The sequence below is a fragment of the Eublepharis macularius genome, chromosome 10, assembly GCF_028583425.1.
Source record: "Eublepharis macularius isolate TG4126 chromosome 10, MPM_Emac_v1.0, whole genome shotgun sequence".
Lineage (NCBI taxonomy): Eukaryota > Metazoa > Chordata > Lepidosauria > Squamata > Eublepharidae > Eublepharis > Eublepharis macularius.
Window position 1 is genome coordinate 14,230,077 of NC_072799.1, and position 15,742 is coordinate 14,245,818.

Here is a 15,742-nt window from a genome sequence, read left to right on the forward strand (position 1 = left end):
GTACTGCAGCCCAAGCTCTGCTCACGACCTGAATTCGATCCCAGCGGAAGCCAGGTTCAGGTAGCCGGCTCAAGGTTGACTCAGCCTTCCATCCTTCTGAGGTCGGTAAAATGAGTGCCCAGTTTCCTGGGGGTAAAGTGTAGATGACTGGGGAAGGCAATGGCAAACCACTCTGTAACAAAAGTCTGCCAAGAAAACGTTGTGATGCGACGTCCCCCCATGGGTCAGTAACGACTCGGTGCTTGCCCAGGGGACTACCTTTACCTTTACCTATTATTAAAATAAGGCTATTTTAGTGACAGAATCATAAGCCAATGGGTTGAAGTTCTTAATATTGACCTTAGAATATGCTCTAATACCCATTTCATGTGGCCTCAAAATGTCCCTGTCAGATTGCAATTTTTTCTCGGGGACTTTGTGTGGTGATCTGCCATGGGACAACCTCATAACTGTAGTTACCCAGACCTCATTGCTGGTGAGAAGGAGCTCACTGTATGGCCCATTTCCAAGGGCTCGACCCCACCACCGCATTCTCTGCCATTTGGGCCTCGAGGTCCTTGCAAGGGCAGCAGGTCCCTTTGGACCTTGTTGGATATTGTTCTATTGTTTCTGGTTGAGAAAGGACCCCCAGAAAAGTTCAAGTTTCAGGATCCCAAAAATGTAGGTCCACCATTGAGCACAAAACATCAGGGGGAATTCTGCGGCAAGTAGCTGGCAGTGGAATGGTTAACTACACTCTTTAGTTCTCATACTGTTCCTTCCACAGTACTTATCGGGACTTTGGGGCATTCGGATGCGACACAGCCTTCCCTCAACAGCTCACTGGAATTCTAATGAAGGAGTTGAAAAGTTCAGCCCTTCTGCTGCGTAAGCCCACTGTTTTTATTTTAAGTGAGCGATGACAAGGTAATATTAACACCCTCTAATCCTTCCCTGATGCCTTTCCCCGCTCTGGGATGGCTCAGCATCTCAAATATCTCTTGGCATCGCAGCCTGTCCTCCTCAGCTGTCCATTCCTACCTGTTTGTGGGCCTCAAGCATGTGACAAGCGCCGTTCCTCACGGCGGCACCTGGTGTGCATGCTAACGAGAAAATGCAACCTGGGTCATCCGATCCGGTTACCGTGGCTTCCTCTTCTGCCCAAGAGAAGCCCTCAGCATTTCTTCGAAATGCACGATCCCCTCGTGGTTCGCCTCCCGGCCAAGAGAGAAGAACTGACCATGTGACAGCAAACACTTGGAGGAAAGTGTGACACAATTTGTTTTCCCCAAAGCTCAGCATAGCTGGAAAGGTTACTGCTTCACACTTCCTGTTCTGGGGACATGGTGAGAGGGTCATGTCCAGCTGACATTGCCCAACCATCTCCTAGCTTGGCAGATATTTAAAGCTAGATTCTGGATAGGGTATGCTGAGTCACATCTCTCCTTTAGGCCCGTGGGTTTGTAAGGTGGGTGACTCCTTCCTTTATCTCAATTATACCTCAGGGACCTAAGCTGTAATATTCTTCTTATTTCTTAACCATTTGTAGCTGCAGCTTATGGGATTTAGCCATGGGCCTTGGGACAGTCATTCCTTCTGAGTCTAATTTACCTCACAGGATTATTGTGAGGAGAAAATGGAAAGGGGGAAGACCGTTCCTGGGAGTTCCTGGGAGAAAAGTGGAATAATATATCTTTGTGAAATAAATAATTCACCCATGTTGATGGCTTTGTGGGCTTTTCGTAAATTCTAGGCTAAATGCTAACCCTCTAAAGCCTTAGACAAGTTGGGCCTTTGATGCAATGGAAGCAAATATTTTTCCTTTTTAACCTGGCCCCCTCATTCAACCTTGGGCTCTCCCCCAAACCAGCATAAACTCAATTCAACTGAGGGAAATCTTTGCACCCACTAATGCAATGAAACGTATGCTGGGGTGCTCATCCAAGTACCCTCTTAGCAGAAGAATACAGCTGGGCATCTCCTACCCCCTCTTAAAACCACACTCATAGAGAGATCATCAGGAGAAAGGAGCTGGTTTTCCTCAGTTCATTTCTTCCCAAATCAGTCTGGGATGACAGAGGGGGCCGTCACCTCTACAAATGGAGAGCTTCCGCACCTGAACATTGAACCAACCCAGCTACAGAGGGAAAAAGTAATCTGTTACATTTTTTATGTAGCCATCCCCCAAGTAGTTCAGGATCGCCTCTCTCATTTTACCTTCACAACCACCCTGTGAGGTAGGGTGAGATGGAGGGAGAGTGTCTTCTCCAAGATTATCATGGCAGGACAGAAATTTGAACTTGGGTCATCCCAGCCACACCAGCTCTCATTAGGTTTGCTACTGCCTTTGAATTTATACATTGGCTAACTGGCAACCAGCAGGAGAACTGGGAGAGAGGACTGGGGTGACATCAATGACATCGTTGAAGGTGCTACATCACTTCCAAGTACAACCGGATTTTACCAGAGAATTTCCAGCAATTCCTAGAGCTACTCTTTGGTGTTGGGTTGTACCTGGAAGTGACATAGTGATATTGGTGACATAATTTTTTTCTCTCACCACCACTCTGAGCAGCGGTATTTAAGAAGCTTACCAATGAACCCACCACACAGGTTGAAGCCTTCAGTTAGGGCCTTTATCTTGTTGTCAAATCTTTCTTGTAACAAATCCTAAATTTTCTATGTTTATATCAAGGAGCAGACAGGGACCCAAATTATAGCGGCAACAGACAGCACATAGTGGATTACTGTCAGAGTGTCAGTTTGCTTGTCAGTTCTCAAGCCAAAGCTACGCCATGTTCTCATGTTATAATCTGTAGTTGCTTAGTTCTCTCCCTCCAGGCCCAGGTGCTGTCCAGGCCTCCTATATCCATGGGAGCGAAGAATTCTTATCAGCCCTTTCCGGCCGACCTTGACGTCCTCGCCTTCCCAGGCCTTCTAGACAGGACTAAGGGGGGAGGCTGGGAATGGGTGTTTGAAGTGTTGCTACTTTCGTTTTGTGTGTCATTCTCAACAAAGCTTTCATTCAGCCAAGGCTTTCCTAACCCTTGGAATATGGTCACTTGTATCCTGTCTTTCAATAAACCTTTTGGAATCAAGAAACTTTGTGCTTCTTGCAGAAGCGGGGAGACGAACTCTAGATAACTGGGATTCCACAGTCTGACAATTACGGTACTCTGCAGAGCAGGAAGGCAGGCGTTACAAACGTTGAATTCAGAGTTTACTTTCAACAACTCCTTCAGCATCATACATTTTTAGAAGGGGAAATCCCACTTTACGCCCAAAGGAAAATTATTCATTGCTAAAGCAGCAGGAAATGAAAAGCACACAGGCCAAAAGGAAACCAGAGAGGAGCCAGATGCAGCCTTCCGATCTTCTAGTGTCTCCCTCTCCCTCTTTTCTGCTACATGCAGTGAGGCTCTTTTAAAATTTCTTCACATCTGGACTCCTTCCTTGAGAGCTGTCTGACTCATCTGTACGAGAACATGGTCAGCCAAGCTCTGTGGCCAACATGGAGCTTTGCAATTCTAGCAGAAGGCAGCCGAAGAACACAGCCAGTGTACACCAAAGCTACAGGCAGGGTCTTCTGAGGAAGACCCGCACCTTTTTAGCTGTAACTGCTGAACTCTCTTATGCTCTTTGCCCCTTTCAAGAAAACAGTTGCTCTTTAATTTCTCTTTGATTTGCTGTTACATTTCTAAAAGTGGTGTACGTGTGTTGTGTTTGGTTGGTGTTGTTGTATTGTTTTTGCAGGGCTGTAATTTCCCAAGAAGAGGAGAGAAGCCTGGGTTCCAGTTGCTTCATAACTGGAAAGATTGTAGCAAAGAACTCTTATTATCACTTCATTGGATCCAACAGTGATTTGAGCTGAGTGATTTCAAAGACATTTCTGGGTTTGTAGCACTTTGGTTAAAGAAAAGAAAAAAAATAGTATCATTCTAACTGTTAAAAGGTTTGGTGTAAAAGAAACATTTTCTTAACTTAAAATTGTGTGAAAGTTTCCTTCCTAAATTAGCCCCATAGAACCCATACAATAGAGGTTACACAAGCTCTTACTATGCAAAAGTTACTATCAGCCCAAACCTCCCACTCTGCTAAAATCTGAGCAGTGAGAATTACAGAGATCAGGTATGTGAAATAAATTTAAGGCACAAGTCTTTTTCAGTGGTGTCCCCCTTCTTATAAGACTTACAAGGCCATGTCATTGGAAAGTTTAAGACAGCTGGTTAAATATGGTGTTTGGAAGTGAATTCTCCCCCCCCCCTCATTTTCTGATAGCAAAGAGTCCAGTAGCGCCTTTAAGACTAATCAACTTTATTGTAGCATAAGCTTTCGAGAGCCACAGCTCTCTTTGTCAGGTGTGGCTCTCGAAAGCTTATGCTACAATAAAGTTGGTTTGTCTTAAAGGCGCTACTGGACTCTGTTATTTTGCTACTGCAGACTAACACGGCTAACTCCTCTGGATCTCTTTTCTGATAGCTGCTAAGCAAATAGCTCATTCTAATAGGCAAACAAGTACTGGAGCTTTAAGATACTGGTCTTCAAAATGGGAATATGTATAGAATATGGGCAAAGGTGACTGAAGTTATTCTGTCAGATTTACTGTGTGAACTCAGATTGACTCTACCTACAGGGAAGATGGATGGTGCTGAGAGATTCATGTATGGACCCCTCTAGTGTTTTCGAAAGGGAAATACCAGCCTCATGAGGCCCTACTTTGAAAAGGGCCGTGGATGGCAGAACCCAGATTCATGGAGGATGGATTTGGCAAGTTATGATGACTAACGGGCACCTTGCCATCCAAGGCAGAAAACCCTTCAAATACCAGAGCTAGGAGCCAATATTAGGGGAAGGCCAATATTAGAGGAAGTGCGTTTGTTGGCCATCCAGGGTAGCCAGTTGGCCATTTTATGGGACAGGAACTGGTCTTCACCAGTCTTTTATGTTCTTCTGTTCACCAAGCCAAACTGCTCTTCCCTTCTTGTCAACCTGTTTTAAGCCCTGAAAGGGAATGAGCCAGTGTGACATAGTCATTGCATTAGATGATGCTCTGAGAGACCTGAGTTCAAATCCTCCCTCTGCTATAAAGCTTCCAGAGTGACCTTGAGCCATGCTTCTTCTGTCAGCCTCACCTACCTTACAAGGCGGATGTAAAGATAAAATGGCAGAGCAGTGAGTCCTCTGTCATGTATGCTATTCTCACCTCCTAAAAGGAAGGTGGTGGAGAGTGCCCTGAAGTCATAGCTGATTTATGACAACCCCTGGTGGGGTTTTCATGGCAAGAGACTTACAGAGGTGGTTTGTCATTGCCTGCCTCTGCAGCCCTGGTCTTCATTGGAGGTCTCCCATCCAGTTACTATTCAAGGTCGACCCTGTTTAGATTCTGAGATCTGACGAGATCAGGCTCACTTGTGCTATCCAGGTCACAGCCCTTAAAGGAAGGATGGGATTAATATATACTAGACAGATAAATAACCATGGAGGGGCAGAAGAAGTAAACCCCTCTCTCCCATATCTGAATTTCTTTATTTATACCCCATCTTTCTCCTCAATAGGGACCCAAAGCTGCTTACATCGTTCTCCTCTTCTAGGTTTTATCCTCACAACACCCACGTGAGGTAGGTTAGGCTAAGTGTACACCTGGCCCAAAATCATCCAGCAAGCTTCTGTGGCAGAGTGGAGACTTGGACAGCCCCAGACTGTTGCTATTTGCTCCTAAAAATGCTGGGGAGATCCATCCATGGATCTCCCTTTGTTGCGTCTGTTGGTCTAATTTTGGTCCCTTAATGTGAAGCGCTGATGTGAATGGAAGCTCTTTTTCTCATGGGACAATGTGATCTGCTACACGAGAGGAGCCCACACCACATTTCCTTCCCATGCTATGGTCACTCACAGCTTCTTGAATTTGGGGCAGCTTTGGTGAGGATCTGCCCTGTGGGCTTCTACCCATTGGGTTTGTTTGTTTATGTTATTTATATTCCGCCTTTCTCACTGAGACTCAAGGCAGATTACATAGTGTGAGATTAGTACAATCAGTGGCAAGGACAAGGGCAGGCATTTCCATACAGTGTCAAGGACATTTCCATAAACAACGTCATGGGGTAAAAGAATATAAGTTTACAAAGATATAGTATTGGCAAGGATCCAGTATGGGGTTGAGGAATTGCTAAAACAGAACATAATCAATTCTAGGACTTACATTGAACAACATAAAGCACAGGTAGGATATAGGAGTACATATAATATGTACAGATAATATGTAAGGCAACATAATGGTGAAATCTATGGTTTCTAACTCATTAGCGAAACATCTGAGAACCCTTTCCTACAATACCACCCTCTTAGCTAAGAAAAAGTCCTTTTGAATAATTCAGTTTTGCATTGTTTGCGGAAAGCCAGGAAAGTGGGGGGTGTCCTGACCTCCTCAGGCAGGCCGTTCCATAGGGTAGGGGCCACCACAGAAAAAGCCCATGCTGTTGATTTTCCCCACGTACAGACTGGCACCTGCAAGAGACCCTGTTCAGATGAGCAAAGCTGCTGTAGAGGGACATAGGGAGAGAGGCGGTCCTGTAGGTATGCTGGACCAAGGCCGTGAAAGGCTTTGTATATAATATCCCATTACTCTGCGATGAGGAAAGAAGCAAGAACTTGCTGCTTTGGCATTCCACTGCAGTGTAATCATTAAGAATGAAAAATGAGGCCTAGAGGGTTGCTTCGTTTGCCTGCAGGGTTGCCAGGTCCCCCCATCAACTAGTGAGAGGTGGGGTAGCAGATACTCCCCCCCTCCCCGTTGTCTTCTTTGTGCAAATGTTCTGGCGTTCCTGCCAATGATGTCATTTCCAGTGTGATGAATTGCTATGTTTTGCAATGCTGTTCCTTCTGGTCACACTGGAAGTGATGTCATTGGCAGAAGGGCAGGACCGTGCATGCCTCCTCCCACCCATCAGCAGCTATCAGTGGGCAGAGGCAGGAAGCCCTGGGAGATTGCCCACCAACTGCGGGCACCCAGAAACCCTACTTAGTTGGGTTTTGTCAGCAGGTCCCTAATGCAATAAGAAAACTCTGCCCCAAACCACCAAGCAAGTGAGGTGTAAAAAATGGACCTCCTCGAAAATTTCCCTTTTATCTTCTGCAGAAGGAGGTGGTACGTACACGAAGAACACCGATTAGTTTTATAGCAAAGCATCCTGGCTCATTTGTTACGGCCCTGGTGAAAGATCCACCACCTTTCTGCTGTAGCCATGGTGAGAAGAGGTGCGTGCCATTGTCGTTAGCTCTCGGTAATGAAGGTAGTTATATAAATCAATCAGGGAAGGAATGCTTTCCTTTCTTGTCACCCTGCTCTTTATTAAAATGCTTATATATTACTCTTGTCATTTTACTTTCACTCACTTACAACCCAGGTGAATTATTTTTATTGCTTTCATCTTCTGTGTTATATTTCACGGATACTGTGAAAGAAAATAGAGATTGATAGGAGCAAAATTAAAATATATTTTAAGCATGGGATTCATATTCTCTCTGCTCCCAAAAAAAGTCTCTTATCTTACCCCAACCATGCAAATCAAGATTTGGGGGGGGGGGTTGCTTCCTCCTGGCTCTGCTTGTTCACATGACTGTTGTTACTCCTCTTCACTGCAGTCCTTCCCCTCTCACCTCCACCCAATTTTTCTGACCATTTCTGGCCAGTGACGGGTGAACTGTCCCCCTTTCCTGGACTTATTCCAAACTGGGGTTGCTAAACGGAGACATCTTACTCAGGGACACTCAAAAAGGCTCTGTCAATTTCACTTCTCTACACAAGGGTGTGTGCCATATTGCATCTTCCTACACTTGAGCTTCCCCGTGTAAGATGTCACGTGTAGAGCAACTCCGAGTAATTGCACTGAACAACTGGCAAATAGCTCAGTTCTTTCTGAGCTCAGTTTGAAAATGGGGAAGCCCAACACAGTTTCTCAAATCTTCTTCACCCAACACGTGTTCCTGAATGACCGCCTCAACCTTACTTATCAAACAGAGGAGTCATTCTTTCTCCCCATCTTCCCTCTATGGCCTACAGCCATACCACCCTGAACATGCCTGATCTCGTCTGATCTGAGAAGCTAAGCAGGGTTGGGCCTGGTAGTATTGGGATGGTAGACCACCCAGGAATACTGAGTGCTGTCAGCCTTCTCAGTTCTTCTCCCTACCCTCTCCCCAGAGCCTGGAATGTTCTTTTGAAAGCATTCCAGGAACCCAGGGCTTCTATCATCCAGCATTTGAGATGGGGGTAGGAGAGAGGAGGAAGACCCAGGCACAGTGTCAGTCACATCTTGGAACAAGTAGGTGTTTTTTCAGGGTGCTGGGGAGAGGCAGAAGGAAAGAGAAGGCGAGAGAGACAATTCTCCAGCTCATATTACATTCCGAGCCAGAAAAGAACCTTTGAGTCATGGAGTGATTCCGCACATGTTGGATAATGCACTTCTAATCCTCTTTATAGATCATTTGGAATGGATTTTTGTGTGTGTGGAACAAAAAAGCCACCTCAAACAATTGATAAAGTGCATTGAGAGTGCATTATCCAACGTGTGTGGAATCAGCCATAATGTTCACCTTGGACTGTAAGCAAGCATTAGAACCTGTTCCAAAATTCACTCTGTATGTATGTTACTTGCTGCCAAGTCAATTCCAGATTATGGCGACCCTATGAACGAAAGGCCTCCAAAACATCGTATCATTAACAGCTCGGCTCAGATCTTGCAAAGTGGAGGGCGTGGCCTCCTTTATTTATCTCATATTGGGTTTTCCTCTTTTCCTACTGCCTTCTACTTTCCCTTTTTCTTCTGTTACAGAACCACTGTTTTCTACAGTATTTTTTGGTAATTGCTGGACAAATTTAAAATATATGCCCACCTTCCTCTGGAGAATCTCAGAACCCATGGCAGATGTTAGTCTATTCAATAAGTGACATCCTCTCCTTGCATTGCCATCATTTGTCTTTTGTGTAGCATTGTGTTCAGCATGTGACTTCCACCTGGCTGAGACCGCCTGTCACGGGCTGGGCCAGCCCAAGCAGGGTGGTTCAAGTCCAAACCTCAACACCAAGTCCAGGGGGAGTTTCAGGAGCCAAAAGCCAAGTCAAAGCAGTGGTCAGAGCATGAGCTAATGCCAGAAGTGAGTCCAGAGTCCAAGAGCAAGGTCAGGCACAGTCCAAGGTCAGTTACCGATAGTGTCAGGTCCAAAAGCAGGCACGGGCAAGGACCACAGAGCAGTTGCAGGCAGTAGACACATTGCTTCCACACCTGGCTGTCGCTCCTGACTAGCTTTTATAGCCAGGCGTGGTTTTCAGCCAGCTGCTGGGGCTCCATCCTGATGCTACTCATCGTCGCTCTCCAGCAGCTGGCGTCGGCTCAGGAGACAAGCACTGCACCGTCTCTCCTGCAGTTCCAGCCTCAGCCTTTGTCTGCAGTGTTCTTTATGTGTGGGCGAACCTGGGGGGGTGGAAGCCCCTGGCTGGGCTTCCCCTGTGGGGCTGGCAGTCCCTAACTGAGCTTCCCCTGTGGAAGTCCCTGGCTGAGCTTCCCCTGTGGAGCTGGCAGTCCCTGACTGAGCTTCCCCTGTGGAAGTCCCTGGCTGAGCTTCCCCTGTGGTGCTGGGGTTGGAGAGTACTGCTGGCTCTGCTTCAGCTGCTGGCTGTAGGCTCCAATTAGCCAGCAGCTGTGGCTCCTGATTACCAGCCTCTGCTGAGTCAGGGCTGGCTGCATGGAGCTCCTCTTCTCCTGAGGAGTCCTGGCTGGCTACACAAAGCCCCTCTCCTCCTGAGGAAGAGTCCTCGCTCTCACTGAGCCCAGGCTGGGCCATGACACCGCCCATGGCTACATGGTATCCTCAATTGGTGGGAATACTCATCAGGTTGAAGAATATAAAGGGATGGATAGATTTCATTGTTCAATTCCCTTATTATTCTGGAAGTTCACCCGGCATTGAGCTCCACTTCTCATTCATTCCATTTTAACTATGAATTTTTGAACCTAATTCCAGAATTAGAGCATAAACTGATGGGCGTCACTTCTGAGTTGTTTGGGACATTTGCATCTTCCCTCCCACCACACACTTTAGGTTACTGAAGTTATGCTAAAGCGGGCTGATAAAACACTGAAAAAAAGCAATCTTGTATCATTTTTATTGAAAATGTTTGTACCCAGCCTGCCCACAAAAATTCTGAAGATAGGATCATACGTATGACTGCATCAATATCACTTAGGATGAATTGTTCTACTAAAGCACACGTGCTCTTGTTCACACCCAAAGCATCAGATACAGGATTTCATCGAGATTGCTTTTTTTAAACTGGGGTTTATCAATGCATACGTGTGTATCAGTGAGGAGAATAAGATCCAAATGAACTAATGGACCTGAAAACGACAGCGAGCTGTGCAGTCCTCTGGACAACATTTGAGAATAAAAAACGAAGCAAAGGACCGTTCCTTGATTTCCCATCAGCATCCAGACAAGGTAATTTGGAATTTCAGGATCCAGAGGATGCTGGAAGAGAGACAGAGTACAATCCTAAGAAGAGTTACTCCAGTCTAAGACCATTGATTTCAATGGGCTTACACTGGAGTAACTCTTCTTAGGATTTCATTGACAAACTATTAAGACCAGGGCTTTTTTCTGGGAAAAGAGGTGGTGGAACTCAGTGGGTTGCCCTCGGAGAAAATGGTCACATGGCTGGTGGCCCCACCCCCTGATCTCCAGACAGAGGGGAGTTGAGATTGCCCTCCGCATGTGACCATTTTCAAGAGGTTCCAGTACTCCATTCCACTGTGTTCCTGCTGAAAAAAAGCCCTGATTAAGACCCTCTAGATGCTGCTTGCTCTTTGGGATGGGGGTGGGGGCACAGATACTGCTTTACAGAGCAGCAATCCCAGTCTACTAAAATGGCCATAAGTGTCCAGCACTGTCACCCAAAGGAAACTAACGCTCCTCAACTGCTTGGGAAAGAGGGAGACCAGCTAACACGGTATATTATTTATCTATGTTTACTTCTTGAAAATGACTTTAATGGTCATATCAAACACATCCAGGCCAGAACTGTAATAAGACTCCAGTGTTTCAAGATCATATTAGTGCAGTAATGGATTTCACACAGTTGTTTCGTAATTGCCTAATCAAATAAAATCTGACCAACCGTTACATTCGCAAATCCCAGCCTCCCTGTTTTAATACTGAAACAGCAGAGCCCCCAGTTGAATTCCTTTGCCTCATGTGTGAACCAATGCACTGAATTGGATTCGTACTAATGCTATGTCTTTGTAAAGTTGTGTTTATTTACCGTACGGCATTGTTTATGGAATTGTCATTGAACCTGACTGTACTAATATCATACTGTATAATCCGCCTTGCATCTCAGAGCCAAGCGACAAGTGACGAATTACACTTGCCTGGCAAGTGAACAGACTCACGTGTGTTCCTCCCTGTTCACTTGCCATTCACTTGCTCTCCAGTTGATCAAGTGGAGTGCAAGTGAATGGCAAGTGAACAGGGAGGAATACACGTGAGGGCCAAACTACAAGTGACGAATTACACTTGAACGGCAAGTGTATTCCTCCCTGTTCATTTGCCCTCCACTTGCTCTCCACTCAATCCACTTGCCGTTCAAGTGTCATTCGTCACTTGTAGCTTGGCCCACAGGGCTGTTCACTTGCCAGGCAAGTGTAATTCATCACTTGTAGCTTGGCTCTCAGTGAGAAAGGCGGACTATAAATGACATAAATAAGATAAATAAAAATAAATTTGATTGGTAAAGTGTGAGTCTCCTACTAACAGCGAGGTGAGTTGAGAGATGCTGCACAAAATATTCTCAGTTCTATTGCTCTCTATGTACCCTTATTGGTTTTGGCTAGTTGGGGGATCTTATGTGATGGAGTCCAGAAGGGGAGTCAAGGATATGTAAGCCTTGTATCATCTTGTAGGTCTGTTGCTCTTGGCTCTTGGCAGAGGCAGTCCTATTTAAGAATTCCATAGGATCTGGGACATCCAGATTTAAGTTCCTACTCTGGCAAGGAAGTTTGCTGGGTGATCTTGGGCCAGTCCCTTCTGTCAGCCTAACTGACCTCACAGGTGGTTGGCATGAGGATTAAATGGAGAATGGGAGAGGATGCAGTAAGCCACTCCCTATAGGGGAGAAAGTGGGTTATAAATGTCTAAATGAGATAAATATATAAAGCATATATACATATCTAAAATATAAATTCTGCATTTGATGAGGTGGCCTTCTGAACCCGTTGTCTTGGAAGGAAAACTAATTTTCCATATGTGTCCATGTTACCCAGCTAGCGATTTTTCCTCCTAAATCTAGAAAGCTGTGATGCCGTCAGAAACAACAATTTTGTCCACGAACAGAAATGGTCTGCGCTGAGCCAGATCTTGTGGGGGGTTATCATACTTACTACTGAACTTGTCCTGGGGGTGGTGAGTGTCCATGTAGCTGCCCCCAGTGCAATATGCAGAAATGGATAAAGCGTTTAAGTCAGGGGTGGCCAAACTTGCTTAATGTAAGAGCCACATAGAATAAACGTCAGATGTTTGAGAGCCGCAAGACATGATACATTGAAGTGACATCAGAAGAAGAGGCGGATTTGGGGCAGTGTCCTGAAAGTGACATCACAAGAAGGGGCGGGGTTTTTCTGCAGTATGCTGGAAGTGACATCATTGGAAGGGATGGGGCTTGGGAAGAGCCATCACCTGATCTTTGACTTGGAAGTGACAGCACAAAAGTGATGTCACATCCTTGCTAGGCTTCACCCCCAAAGTCCCCAGGTATTTTCTGAGTCAGATCTGGCAACTCCTACATTTTTATTGAAAATATGAAAGACGGGGGGGGGGGGGGAGAGAAAGAAGGAAAGAAAGGAAAAGGGAGGGAAAGACATGTAAAGAAAAAAGGAAAGGGAGGGAAGTAAACTAAACTAAAGTAAAATGTATGGCCATGGCGATACTCGGAGTCCTCCAGGAGCTGCACAGTATGTCTAGAAAAACCACATGTGGCTCCCGAGCTGCAGTTTAAGTGTTTTCTTAGTATGGGAGAGTTTAACACAGCACTGCTTACAAATCCAGCACAGAGCTAGGCACAGGTAAGCCCACGGAGTTTAATGTGTTTACATTATATGCTATATACTACCTGTGCTTCATGTTGTCTAAAGGAAAACTTGTTTGCTTTAATTTCAACCTGTTGGTTCTGATCTGACCTTTTGGGACAATGGAAAACAACTTTGCATCGTCCTCTGTATGACAGCCCTTCAAGTACTTGAAGATGGTTATCATATCACCTCTCAGTCGTCTCCTCTCCAGGCTAAACATACTGAGCTCCTTCAACCTTTCCTCATAGGACTTGGTCTCCAGATCTGTCACCATCTTTGTTGCCCTCCTCTGGACACGTTCCAGCTTGTCTATATCCTTCTGAAATGTTGATGCCCCAAACTGAACACAATACTCTAGGTGAGGTCTAACCAGAGCACAGTAGAGCAATGCCATGCTGTTCCCACCACCAATAACAGTGCGGCCATCTTTATGTTACTGCATTTTATGCTGGTTGTTTTAGGATTTTGTTGTCTTGTTTCTACCTTGTCAGCAGCCTCGTGGGGGCTCTGGAGACGTGGGATGTAAATTTTCTAACTAAATAATACATGAATAAAATAATAGCATCTGATTGGGACTTTGTAGGCTACACACACACATTTCAAACCCTACATTTAATCTAGTGCTTGACTGCACATATGGTGCCTACGTGTGCCAAATCGGACAATATGGCAACTCACGGAGGCCTGCTGCTATCGGAGGAGGGGCTTCTAGGTGGGTGGGGAGGCACGCTGCCCTCTTCATGTGGACCTCGCTCTGCGTCATCAATCCCGGCCCCTTGGTTTTGGCAGTTCTCCCGTGTGCAGTGTTATTTTGTACAAAACTTGGTAAATAATTAGTGCATTGTTCTGATGTGTCCGTACTTTGCATACCTGTTCGACAGAAGGAAAAAAACACACACACACCCCTTGTCTATCCTGCAGTGTCAGTAATAAAACTGAAAATGCTGGAAAATCGTAATGGAGCTCTAATAGAAAACTAACATTCTCTAAACCTCCTCTGAATGCTGCAAGATGTGAGGGGTGCACGTGGGCATGGAAGCCCCATTGATTAGGTACACCTAATTTTCTTTGGATTCCACCCAAATCCTTTCACTACAATTCAATAATTATTACAGAACATTGACAAGAGTCCCATAATAACCTCTAGTACCACTAAACAGATGGCACCTCCAGAGGATCAAAAATATATAACAATTTTAATTGAGCCAATGCAAAACAGATTTGCAAAATAAAATAGTACATGCCAGTTCTGATAAGTGTCTTTCTGGAGATTATGACAAATTCTATAAGCGGAGAATAGATATTAAGGAGATGTTCATTAGCAAATGTAGCATTAACAGACTCGATGTATAATGTTTGATGCATACCTTTCTACCTGATTTAATCCCCTTTGGTTGATACCATTTTTTCATGCTTCATTTTGACATTCGGTGTCACCTTGATCATATCATTGCCAAATTTCTGCTATTCCATGGCTGAACCTTCTCTTTTCTCTGCGATGAACAGAAGAGGGATGCAGACCTTGGTTCTGCCACCAAAATCAAATCACAATTCACAATTGCCCTTGGGGAGAAGAGATGAAAATAGGGTTACTCTCTTCCCATTCGACTCTCTCCTCTTAAAGAAACAGCCACTTTACCTGGAGGTACCTCTCTGAGAGCACCTTAGGAGGCTATGGCATGTTGGAGGAGGGAAAGGAAGTGTGAATGGTTCACTTTTTGTGTTATTTATTAATTAAAATATTTATACCCTGTCTTTCCTTTGTTCTTCAAGGTTGCTTATAATTCCAAGATTGGAAACATTCAAAATACAATAAAATCCAATTAACCCTCCTCCACAAGAAAATGGCTACAACTTAAGCGCTCAGAAATAAAATGGTTTTATGGTACCTTTGAAAAACTTTTAAAGATGGTACCCCCTCAGCTCCTCAGGGCTCCCTCCACAAGGTGGGAGCCACTAGAGAAAAGGAATGGACTTTAGCAGATGGCAAATGGGCCACCTTAAGTGGGCAAACAACCAGAAAGAGGCCTGCTTAACTCCCTTTTTTCATTTTTGTGTAATGTCCGAAGCATAAACTAGCACATCTCCCCCACAATGAGAAAATTATTACCTTGTAAGGCCAAATAAGAGCCCCATGGCGCAGAGTGGTAAGCTGCAGTACTGCAGCCCAAGCTCTGCTCACGACCTGAGCTCGATTCTGGTGGAAGCTGGGTTCAGGTAGCTGGCTCAAGGTTGACTCAGCCTTCCATCCTTCCGAGGTCAGTAAAATGAGTACCCAGTTTCCTGGAGGTAAAGTGTAAATGACTGGGGAAGGCAATGTCAAACCACCCTGAAAAAGTCTGCCAAGAAAACGTCGTGGTGCGACATCCCCCCATGGGTCAGTAATGTCTTGGTGCTTGCACAGGGGACTGACTACCTCCCTAAGGCCGAATAATATTTCTGTGGTATGGCACACACATCTACATAGAGCTTTCTTTAGAGACTGGATGCAGATAGAGTATTCTTCAGAGATTAGAAGCCCATACAGCATTCACTTTCTATATACTCCTTATCTGTGGCCTTCTCAAGAGCACAAAATTTTTGAGCTATTTTCAGCAGTTCTAACATTAAGGGAACTTCTGCGGATTCCACACTTTTTTAAAAAC

General features: G+C 45.2%; 1 pseudogene; it reads left to right on the plus strand.

The window, feature by feature from the left end:
* Window positions 1-8,030: 8,030 nt before the first annotated feature.
* Window positions 8,031-8,148, plus strand: LOC129337181 (5S ribosomal RNA; annotated as a pseudogene).
* The last annotated feature ends 7,594 nt before the right edge of the window (window positions 8,149-15,742 follow it).